The following is a 9,658-nucleotide window of genomic DNA, read 5'->3' as shown; positions in this document are numbered from 1 at the left end:
ACATGTAGAGATCTTCATATAATCATGCTCGTTTAGTGCACAATGAATGAAGTTGATGGCTTTATCATTCATTGCCACTTTCTTCCAATCATCGTCACTATATTCATCTTCTCCTTTCGGTACTTGCTTTGAGACGGAGACTTCTCCTTCTTTAGTGCTTGTTGTCTTTGTTGGAATGTGATTTCCATTCTCAATTACTTTCCAAATTCTCACATCTTGAGAACGGATCCAAATTCTCATCTTATTTTTCTAATAAGAGTAATTTGTTCCGCTAAAAAGAGGAGGTGTAGCGGTTGAGTTACCTTCGCTAGTGTTGTTGTTGTTAAAGCTTGTGCTTGCCATGATCTTTTCCCTTAAACGGTTAAGTCTTTCAAAGGGTTAAGCTCTGATGCCACTTGTAGAACCTATGCACAATTACTCAAGAGGGGGGGGTGAATTGAGTAATGCAACAACAATTTATCTTTTTGTGAAATTTAAGGACAATATATAAAAGTGTTATTGTACTAGTATTTTTCCAAGAGCTTAACTCAATTGCTAAGCATTTATAAGGAGCTTTTACTTTCCAATAGGCACCAACTCAAATAAATTGATCAAGCTTTTCACCAATTGGACTTAAGCTACTCCTTAAGTACTTACGAAGCTACTTTTCGATCACAATTTATTTGCTCAAAGGTAAAAGACAATAATATTGAAGAGATGAGTTTGGAGAGATGCAAACGCTATTTAGAGTGGTTCGGCACAATCCTTGTCCTACGTCCACTTTCTTTCTCAATCGCAATTGAGAAGTTCCACTATTGCCAAGCTTCAAGGTGCTCGCGCAAAACCTTTTACAATCCGAGTCCTTAGTTTCTAACACCTCACGGTATATGATCACTACTCGTATACTAACCCACTCCACTTAGAGATACCTTCTCTAAGATTTGCCTTGAGTACTTAGTATACCTCTTTGGTATCCTCACCGACTATAGTGTTTATAACTCTTGACTCAACCTTGGAGATCACACTCCAATTTACAAAGTGTATAAGAAAACAATTCTTAAAGAATTGTTGAGATGAAATGAGTGCTCTCTAGAAGAGTGTGTGATTACAAGTTTAGCACTATTGAACTAATTGATATTGCTCTCTCAAATTTGTGTGTTATATCACTTTAAAAGTGTGTAGAATGAAAGAATATGAACAAGATAGTTTCCAAAAATTCAAGTCAGTGAAATAAGGCTTTAATCCATCTATTTATAGATTCCCCAAACCTTAGAAACGTTGGGGAGTTAGTGGGATGGAGCCTTTTTGTCAAAACTAGCCGTTTTTTTATGTTTTTGAATCATTTGCATCGATGCATAACACTTTGCATCGATGCAAATGTGTCTTTGACGCTGAAATTTGAATTTTCAGCTAGGTTGCATCGATGCAAACATCTTTGCATCGATGCAACAAGTCGTTGCATGCTTTGCATCGATGCAAACCTTAAAGAATGGCTTAAAATCACTTCAAAATACTTAGGATTGATCTCAAACTTGTTGGAGTCAATTCCTATGCTTTTGTACCTTTGAAAACAAGTTTTAAACCATTTGGCTAGCATCGAATTGCAAGATGTGCATCAAAACATTTTGTGAGTGTGTGTTGAGAGATTTAGCAATTGGTTCTTAACAAGAAGTTACCTAAGTCCTAAGACACTATACTTGTCTTCAAATGTTGTGGACTTGAGTTTCTTGTTGTTGTTGTGTTGCTTTCAACTCTTCATTCCTCAACGTTGAATGTTGGTTGATCTTTCAACATGCTTGTTCATTCAAGTTGTTTGTTGGTTTGTCTTTCATGTCGTTTGTTGGTTTGTCATTCATCAAAACCTACGAATACAAACTTCGCATACAAGCAACATGATTTACAAGGCGCAGCTTCACTCAACTAAACTCCAATTCATGCTGCCAAGCCCAGGTTAGGCGTGGATCCTAGTGAAGCCAAATGGTACCTGGTGCACGGAATTGTGATCATCAACAATGGCTCCAAAGACTTGGTGCTCTCAAACATGAATCACACTTAGTCACAACTCCGCACAACTAACCAGCAAGTGCACTGGGTCGTCCAAGTAATAAACCTTACGTGAGTAAGGGTCGATCCCACAGAGATTGTTGGTATGAAGCAAGCTATGGTCACCTTGTAAATCTTAGTCAGGCGGATAATAATTGATTATTGGGTTCTCGAATAATAATAAATAATACAGAAAATAAAGATAGAGTTACTCATGTAATTCAATGGTGGGAATTTCAGACAAGTGTATGGAGGTGCTGTGTTCCTTCTGAATCTCTGCTTTCCTACTGCTTTTATCCAATCCTTTTTACTCCTTTCCATGGCAAGTTGTATGTAGGACATCACCGTTGTCAATGGCTACATCCCATCCTCTCAGTGAAAATGGTCCAAATGCTCTGTCACAGCACGGCTAATCATCTGTCAGTTTTCGATCATATTGGAATAGAATTCCTTGATTCTTTTGCGTTTGTCATCACGCCCAGCAATCGCGAGTTTGAAGCTCGTCACAGTCATTCAATCCCGGAATCCTACTCGAAATGCCACAGACAAGGTTAGACTTTCCGGATTCCCATGAATGCTGCCATCAACTCTAGCTTATACCGCGAAGATTCTGCTTAAGGAATCCAAGAGATATGCGCCCGGTCTAAGGTAGAACAGAAGTGGTTGTTAGTCACGCGTTCATAGGTGAGAATGATGATGAGTGTCACGGATCATCACATTCATCATGTTGAAGTGCAACGAATATCTTAGAATAAGAATAAGTCGAATTGAATAGAAAATAGTAATAATTGCATTGAAACTCGAGGTACAGCAGAGCTCCACACCCTTATTCTATGGTGTGCAGAAACTCCACCGTTGAAAATACATAAGTGATGAAGGTCCAGGCATGGCCGAATGGCCAGCCCCCAGACGTGATCAATAGTCTCCTCGGATGAATAATAGAATAAAACCGATACCAAAAGACCCAAATACAATAGTCAAATGTTCTATTTATACTAAACTAGTTACTAGGGTTTACAGAAATAAGTCTAAGTGCAGAAATCCACTTCCGGGGCCCACTTTGGTGTGTGCTTGGGCTGAGCTTGAACTTTACACGAGCTGAGGCTTCTTTTGGAGTTGAACGGCAAGTTGTAACGTATTTTTGGCATTCAACTCTGGTTCGTGACGTGTTTCTGGCGTTTGACTCCAGAATGCAGCATGGAACTGGCGTTGAGCGCCAGTTTACATCATCTAATCACGAATAAAGTATGAACTATTATATATTTCTGGAAAGCTCTGGATGTCTATTTTCCAACGCCATTGAGAACACGCCATTTGGAGTTCTGTAGCTCCAGAAAATCTATTTCGAGTGCAGGGAGGTCAGATTCCAACAGCATCAGCAGTCCTTTGTCAGCCTCTTTATCAGAGTTTTGCTCAGGTCCCTCAATTTCAGCCAGAAAATACCTGAAATTATAGAAAAACACACAAACTCATAGTAAAGTCCAGAAATGTGAATTTAGCATAAAAACTAATGAAAACATCCCTAAAAGTAGCTAGATTATACTAAAAACTATCTAAAAATAATGCCAAAAAGCGTATAAATTATCCGCTCATTACAACACCAAACTTAAATTGTTGCTTGTCCCCAAGCAACTGAAAATCAATTAGGATAAAAAGAAGAGAATATACTATAAATCCCAAAATATCAATGAATATTAATTCTAATTAGATGAGCGGGACTTGTAGCTTTTTGCTTCTGAATAGTTTTGGCATCTCACTTTCTCCTTTGAAGTTTTAGAATGATTGGTATCTATAGGAACTTAGAATTTCAGATAGTGTCATTGATTCTCCTAGTTAAGTTTGTTGATTCTTGAACACAGCTACTTTGATGAGTCTTGGCCGTGGCCCTAAGCATTTTGTTTTCCAGTATTACCACCGGATACATAAATGCCACAGACACATGACTGGGTGAACCTTTTCAGATTGTGACTCAGCTTTGCTAAAGTCCCCAGTTAGAGGTGTCCAGAGCACTTAAGCACACTTTTTTTGCTTTGGATCACGACTTTAACCACTCAGTCTCAAGCTTTTCACTTGGACCTGCATGCCATAAGCACATGGTTAGGGACAGCTTGATTTAGCTGCTTAGGCCTGGATTTTAGTTCCTTGGGCCCTCCTATCCATTGATGCTCAAAGTCTTGGATCCTTTTTACCCTTGCCTTTTGGTTTTAAGGGCTATTCGCTTTTTCTACTTGCTTTTTCTTTCTTTCTTTCTATTTTTTTTCGCAAGCTTTTGCTTTTTCACTGCTTTTTCTTGCTTCAAAAATCAATTTCCTAATTTTTCAGATTATCAATAACATTTCTCTTTGTTCATCATTCTTTCAAGAGCCAACAATTATAACATTCATAAACAACAAGATAAAAAATATGCACTATTCAAGCATTCATTCAGAAAGCAAAAAGTATTGTCACCACATCAATATAATTAAACTAAATTCAAGGATAAATTCGAAATTCATGTACTTCTTGTTCTTTTGAATTAAAAACATTTTTCATTTAAGAGAGGTGAAGGATTTATGGAATTATTCATAGCCTTAAGACATAGTTACTAAACACTAATGATCATGTAGGAAAGACACAAACATAAACACACATATAGCATAAAAATCGAAAAATAGAGAAATAAGAACAAGGAATGAGTCCACCTTAGTGGTGTCTTCTTCTTGAAGGACCAATGATGTCCTTAAGCTCTTCTATGTCTCTTCCTTACCTTTGTTGCTCCTCCCTCATTGCTCTTTGATCTTCTCTAATTTCATGAAGAATGATGGAGTGCTCTTGATGTTCCACCCTTAATTGATCCACATTATAACTCAAATCTTCTAGAGAAGTATTGAGTTGTTCCCAATAGTTGTTGGGAGGAAAGTGCATCCCTTGAGGCATCTCCGGGATTTCTTGGTGATGAGCTTCCTCATGCGTTTCTTGGGTTCCATGAGTGGGCTCTCTTGTTTGCTCCATCCTTTTTCTTAGTGATGGGCTTATCCTCCTCAATGGGGATGTCTCCTTCTATGATAACTCCAACTGAGTCACATAGATGGCAAATAAGATGAGAAAAAGCTAGCCTTGCCAAAGTAGAGGGCTTAGCGGCTATTTTGTAGAATTCAAGGGAGATAACTTCATGAATTTCTACTTCCTCTCCAATCATGATGCTATGGATCATGATGGCCCGATCCACAGTAACTTTAGATCGGTTGCTAGTGGGGATGATGGAGCTTTGGATGAATTCCAACAATCCTCTAGCCACAGGCTTGAGGTCCAGTCTTCTTAGTTGAACCGGCTTGCCTTTGGAGTCTCTTTACCATTGAGCTCCTTCCACACATATGTCCATAAGGACTTGGTCCAACCTTTGATTAAAGTTGACCCTTCTAGTGTAGCGGCGTGCATCTCCTTGCATCATGGGCAAGTTGAACGCCAATCTCACATTTTCCGAACTAAAATCTAAGTATTTCCCCCGAACCATTGTAAGATAATTCTTTGGGTTCGGGTTCTTACTTTGATCATGGTTCCTAGTGATCCATGCATTGGCATAGAACTCTTGAACCATTAAGATTCCAACTTGTTGGATGGGGTTGGTTAGAACTTCCCAACCTCTTCTTTGGATCTCATGTCGGATCTCCGGATACTCATTTTTCTTGAGCTTGAAAAGGACCTCGGGGATCACCTTCTTCTTGGTCACAACATCATAGAAGTGGTATTGATGGGCTTTGGAGATGAATCTTTCCATCTCCCATGACTCGGAGGTGGAAGCTTTCGTCTTCCCTTTCCCTTTTCTAGAGATTTCTCCGGCCTTAGGTGCCATCAATGGTAATGGAAAAACAAAAAGCTTATGCTTTTACCACACCAAACTTAAAATATTGCTCGCCCTCGAGCAAGAGAAGAAAGAAAAGAAGGAGAAGAAGAGAAAATATGGAGGAGAGTAAGGGAGGTGTATTCGGCCAAGGTGTAGAAGAGGGGGTTGTGTTGTGTGAAAATTAATGAGAATGGAGGGGTTTATATAGTAAGGGGAGAGGGAGTAGGTTTGGCCATTTAGGGTGGGTTTGGGTGGGAAAAAAATTTTGAATTTTGAAGGTAGATGGGATTTATGGGGAAGAGTGGATGGATGTGAGTGGTGAAGGGGGTAATTGGGAAGAGAGATTGAGGTGATTGGTGAAAGGTTTTTGGGGAAGAGTGTTTATAGGGAAGAGAGGATGAATGTTGAGAAGAGGGGAGAATATGGTAGTTGGGAATCCTGTGGGGCCCACAGATCTTGAGATGATCCTGTGGGGTCCACAGATCCTGAGGTGTCAAGGATTTACATCCCTGCGCCAATTAGGCATGTAAAATGCCTTTGCATGCAATTCTGGCATTTAAACGCCGAAGTGATGCATGTTATGGGCGTTCAACGCCCATGTGCAGCATGTTTCTGGCGTTGAACGCCAGTTCCATGCTTGTTTCTGGCGTTCAGCGCCAGCTCTCCTCAAGGTGCATTCCTGGCGTTTGAACACTAGGATGTTGCTTGTTTCTGGCGTTCACGCCAGATCCATACTCTGTTCTGGCGTTGAACACCAGCCAGATGCTCCTTACTGGCGTTTAAACGCCAGTAAGTCCTTCCTCCAGGGTGTGATTTTTCTTTTGCTATTTTTTGTTCTGTTTTTAATTTTAATATTTTTTTTGTGACTCCACATGATCATGTACCTAATAAAACATAAAAGAACAATAAAATAAAAATAAAATTAGATAAATAAAAATTGGGTTGCCTCCCAATAAGCGCTTCTTTAATGTCACTAGCTTGACAGTGGGCTCTCATGGAGCCTCACAGAAGTTCAGAGCATGATGAAGGCCTCCCAACACCAAACTTAGAGTTTGAATGTGGGGTCTTCTCAACACCAAACTTAGAGTTTGGTCGTGGCCTCCCAACACCAAACTTAGAGTTTGAATGTGGGGGTTTTATTTGACTCTGTATTGAGAGAAGCCTTAAACACAAGGTAGTCCCCATTTAATTGAAGGACTAATTCTCCTCTGTTAACATCTATCACAGCTCCTGCTGTGGCTAGGAAAGGTCTTCCAAGGATGATGCATTTATCCTCCTCCTTTCTAGTGTCTAAGATTATGAAATCAGCAGGGATGTAAAGGCCTTCAACCTTTACCAACACATCCTCTACCAATCCATAAGCTTGTCTTACTGACTTGTCTACCATTTGTAATGAGAATAAAGCAGGATGTACCTCAATGATCCCCAGCTTCTCCATTACAGAGAGTGGCATAAGATTTATGCTTGACCCCAGGTCACACAGAGCCTTTTCAAAGGTCATGGTGCCTATGGTACAGGGTATTAAGAATTTGCCAGGATCTTGTTTCTTTTGAGGTAAAGTTTGCTGAACCCATGTATCAAGTTCACTAATGAGCAAGGGAGGTTCACCTTCCCAAGTCTCATTACCAAATAACTTGGCATTTAGCTTCATGATAGCTCCTAGATATTGAGCAACTTGCTCTCCAGTTACATCTTCGAGGAAGAATAGTATTCAGAGCTCATGAATGGTAGAAGGAGGTTTAATGGGATCTCTATGGTCTCTATATGAGCCTCAGATTCCCTTGGGTCCTCAATAGGGAACTCCTTCTTGCTTGAGAGATGTCTCATGAGGTATTCCTCATTGGGATTCACGTCCTCTCCTTCCTCTCTAGGTTCGGCCATATTAATTATATCAATAGCCTTGCACTCTCTTTTTGGATTCTCTTCAGTATTGCTTGGGAGAGTACTAGGAAGAGTTTCAGTGATTTTCTTACTCAGCTGTCCCACTTGTGCCTCCAGATTTCTAATGGAGGACCTTGTTTCACTCATGAAACTTAAAGTGGCCTTAGACAGATCAGAGACTAAGTTTTCTAAGTTAGAGGTGCTCTGTTCAGAATTCTCTGTCTGTTTCTGAGAAGATGATGGATAAGGCTTGATATTGCTGAGCCTATTTCTTCCACCATTATTAAAGCCTTGTTGAGGCTTTTGTTGATCCTTCCATGAGAAATTTGGATGATTTCTCCATGATGAATTATAAGTGTTTCCATAAGGTTCACCCATATAATTTACCTCTGCTATTGCAGGGTTCTCAGGATCATAGGCTTCTTCTTCAGAAGATGCCTCTTTAGTACTGTTGGATGCATTTTGCCATCCATTCAGACTTTGAGAAATCATGTTGACTTGCTGAGTCAACATTTTGTTCTGAGCCAAAATGGCATTCAGAGCATCAATTTCAAGAACTCCCTTCCTTTGAGGCGTCCTATGATTCACGGATTTCCTCTCAGAAGTGTACATGAACTGGTTATTTGTAACCATGTCAATAAGTTCTTGAGCTTCTGCAGGCGTTTTCTTTAGGTGAATGGATCCACCTGCAGAATGGTCTAATGACATCTTGGAAAACTCAGATAGACCATAATAGAATATATCTATCATGGTCTATTCTGAAAACATGTCAGAAGGACATCTTTTGGTCATCTGTTTGTATCTTTCCCAAGCTTCATAGAGGGATTCACCATCTTTTTGTTTGAAGGTCTGAACATCCACTCTAAGCTTGCTCAACTTTTGAGGAGAAAAGAACTTAGCCAAGAAGGTCGTGACCAACTTATCCCAGGAGTCCAGGCTATCTTTAGGTTGAGAGTCCAACCATGTTCTAGCTCTGTCTCTTACAGCAAAAGGGAAAAGTATGAGCCTGTAGACTTCAGGATCTTCTCCATTAGTCTTAACAGTCTCACAGATCTGCAAGAACTCAGTTAAGAACTGGTAAGAATCTTCTGATAGAAGTCCATGAAACTTGTAGTTCTGTTGCATTAGAGCAACTAATTGAGGTTTCAGCTCAAAATTGTTTGCTCCTATGGTAGGAATTGGGATGCTTCTTCCATCAAACTTGGACGTAGGTGTGGTATAATCACCAAGCATCCTTCTTGCATTATTGTTGTTAGGTTCGGCTGCCATCTCCTTTTCTTGTTCGAAAATTTCAGCAAGGTTGTCTCTGGATTGTTGTAATTTAGCTTCTCTTAGTTTCCTCTTCAGAGTCCTTTCAGGTTCAGGATCAGCTTCAACAAGAATGCCTTTTTCCTTGTTCCTACTCATATGAAAGAGAAGAGAACAGAAAAAGAAGAGGAATCCTCTATATCACAGTAAAGAGGTTCCTTATTATTAGTGGAAGAAGAAGAGAATAAAGAAAGGAGAATCCAAACACAAGGGTAAGAACAGGGGCAGTGATTTGAGATGAAGAGAGGTAAAGAGAAGTGTTAGTAAATAAATAAATAAATAAATAGAAGAAGAAGAGAGGGAAAGAATTTCGAAAATAATTTTTGAAAAGGAGTTAATAATTTTTGAAAATTAAGATAAGAAATAAAATTAAATTTAAAATTAAAAACAATTAATTAATTAAAAAGAATTTTGAAAAAGGAGGAGATATTTTCGAAAATTAGAGAGAGAGAGAGAAGTAGTTAGGTAGTTTTGAAAAAGATAAGAAACAAACAAAAAGTTAGTTAGTTAATTGAAAAAGATTTGAAAATCAATTTTGAAAAGATAAGAAGATAAGAAGATAGAAAAGATAATTTGAAATCAAATTTTTGAAAAAGATAAAATTTTGAAAAAGATATGATATAA

General features: G+C 39.0%; 1 non-coding gene and 1 pseudogene across 1 annotated transcript; one reads left to right on the top strand and one right to left on the bottom strand.

The window, feature by feature from the left end:
* The window catches only part of LOC127744913 (uncharacterized), a 28,117-nt pseudogene that overhangs the window by 13,903 nt on the left and 4,556 nt on the right, over positions 1–9,658 (bottom strand).
* LOC127745282 (small nucleolar RNA R71) lies at positions 8,493–8,596 on the top strand. Its single transcript, XR_008006479.1, has one exon. It is a non-coding gene; the product is annotated as a small nucleolar RNA R71 (small nucleolar RNA).

This window comes from Arachis duranensis, chromosome 2 (genome assembly GCF_000817695.3).
Source record: "Arachis duranensis cultivar V14167 chromosome 2, aradu.V14167.gnm2.J7QH, whole genome shotgun sequence".
NCBI classification, from domain to species: Eukaryota; Viridiplantae; Streptophyta; class Magnoliopsida; order Fabales; family Fabaceae; genus Arachis; species Arachis duranensis.
The sequence above is the reverse complement of the archived record's forward strand: the minus strand, read 5'-3'. Positions and strand labels throughout refer to the sequence as shown.